Source organism: Cibotium barometz, chromosome 61, assembly GCF_041138505.1.
Source record: "Cibotium barometz isolate CiBa-2024 chromosome 61, ASM4113850v1, whole genome shotgun sequence".
Classification (NCBI taxonomy): Eukaryota; Viridiplantae; Streptophyta; class Polypodiopsida; order Cyatheales; family Cibotiaceae; genus Cibotium; species Cibotium barometz.
In genome coordinates this window covers 36,162,216-36,164,715 of record NC_141106.1, presented here as the reverse complement: position 1 = coordinate 36,164,715, position 2,500 = coordinate 36,162,216, and the positions used below count along the sequence as shown (strand labels likewise).

The window sequence follows — 2,500 nt, the reverse complement described above, 5'->3', positions numbered from 1 at the left end:
GTATTGATAATGAGACCGTTTTGTTTGAGGTGGGGTCGGCATTGTTTGACATCACTTGAGGAGCAATCATAGGCATTGCTTCCTCACATGCCCTATAGGAAAGCCACCTTGCTCGTGGCTTTTCAAGAAATGGTGTAAAAATCCATGTGGTCACTTGGAAAAAGCCTATGTGTATATATATACTCTCTTCATTTGGGTTGCTTGGTTAGTCCACCTCTTCTTAGGAGAGCTCTACATTAACATGTTCACCATTATCTCCGACTTGTAAATTTGGAAGAATATTTCTTTTGGAGTAGAATGGCCTCATGCTTGATAGAGAATGGGGTAAAGACACTTGTTTGGATTTCAAAGAACCTAGTGTAAAAGGCCTCTTCCCATGTGACGATGTAATGTGTAGGTAGGTATAATACCCTCACATAGAATCCATATAGGATTTCCTTGGGCAGCACATAAATATGTGAAAATGCATCTAGATATGAAGGTAAGATTCTTAATGTGGCAACTTTTGAGTTTTCAGACCAATCTGAATCCATATCACCATATCTAGATGCCAATTCCACATCAGCATTCTGTTCAATTGTTCATTGTGTGGAATAGAAGAGATGTGATTCCATCACAAAAAATGCTACCTTTTATGTGAGTACTTAGATCTTAAAATAAAATTTCTACTTTTAATTAAAGCAACACCTACAAAGCTTTGATACCAATGAAATCAAATTGCATTAAGTTCTTTCTAGGCAAATAATAAGTATTTTCTCTTAGCTCTTTTAGCAAATAGTCTTAATGACACTTAGGCTTTCCTAGATAATTAATGCCCTTACTAATGGAAGAATAAGATAAGAAAAGCGTAGTAGCTAATGCACTCATTTGGCAACTCACACATTCAATTAGCATGCATATTAAGCACATTAAGGAAAGATGTTAACACAATCGACACAAGATTGAGGGTCAGATTCACTGAGGCCGACCCACCCTCATAAGGCTTTGTGTTAATCTTTGCTATTGAAATCATTTTTATGAAAAAAGGGTAGCTTGCATTAATACATCATTAGGACCATGGAGGCTAGGATCTCCATAACTCATGAGCTTGTTGGCTTGCTTCTCTCATTCACTATGTTGTCCTCTTCTCAAAGCCTCAATGGCTATTCAAGCCAAGAGGACTTGCAGAGAAAAAAAGAACTTTGAAGAGGATGAGGGAAGGAGCTTGAGATGAAAGTGCCCCATAGCCTCAGTATCATACATAGCTACCAAGGGTAGGTACATAATCTTAAGCATATATATTGCATATGAGTGCTTGAGCTTGAAGAGCTTTCACTTGAGCTCGTGAACACCCAACATTGCCTTGTGATGAGAGATATATCTCCTTGAAGCTCATGACTTGAAGAGGTGGAAAGTGATATTAGAATTAATATCCATGTGGCTAAAAAAAGGTGGAATATGTGCAAGGAATGGAAAGAGGAGGGCGCCTAGTTCTTGCCCTCTAAATGGGTTGAAAATGTCCCAAGTCGGCTAAAAACAAGGCCCTTATTCCCATTTTCATGATCCTTTTCCCTTATTCCAACTTTTTCCACCTCTCGTAAGTCATATTTTGGTGATTTTAAATCCATTGGAGGCCCATTTGTAGTAAAATGACAATGAGATCCTAGGAAACTTCTCCATGCACTTGTGAAGTGGCATTCACCTTTTGGGACTGCCCTAGCCTTTAATTCACTTTCATATAATCCTTGTTGTGTCCAACATGTGCTTTCTTGTGATTGCTCTTTCCCAAATGGCCACTTTTAGAGAGACAAGCCTTGATAAAGCACAAACTTATCAAAATTAAATTTTGATGCAATATACACACACATACACACACACATACATACGTACATACATATTTATATACATATATATTATTTATTTATTTATGTATGTATGTATGTATGTTTGTATCTCTCTCTCTCTCTCTCTCTCTCTCTCTCTCTCTCTCTCTCTCTCTCTCTCGGAGCATGCCCCAGAACCGATGGTATGATGATGAGTGCAGAAACCTTTACCGCAGTCTCCGAGTGCAAAGGGCTCGCGGGGAGATAGGCAGGCAGGCAAGAGGATGCATACTCTCACCTGCCATAAGCGGCGAGCTTTATGTGAGGAGGCTCAGTACTAGGACACATATCACATGCTCATGAGCAGAGATGCTGCTGCTGCTTGGAGGAGACTCGGAGAGCCCCGTCCTCCCACACCTATTGCCGATCCTCAGACCTGGCAGACATATGCAGAGAGACTTTATGATGTGCCTGCACAGCCCCCTATACCACAGCCCACAGAGCCATGCTCCATAGTCTCCACCTTCTTCACCCCACCTATGGTTAGGAGGGCCAATGCCGACTCCAACATGGACGGGCGACAGATCATACAGGATTACAGGGAGAGCATCTCATCTATGCTATTGGTATATTGGCACCATTTCTTGCTCATCTCTTCAACAGAGCTCTATCTCAGAGGGGTTTCTGGCTCTATATTG

The 2,500-nt window shown here is 40.8% G+C and overlaps 1 protein-coding gene across 1 annotated transcript in view; it reads left to right on the top strand.

The window, feature by feature from the left end:
* LOC147604846 (TATA box-binding protein-associated factor RNA polymerase I subunit B-like) overlaps positions 1-2,500 on the top strand; it is a 36,612-nt gene that overhangs the window by 33,877 nt on the left and 235 nt on the right. The window lies entirely within an intron of this gene.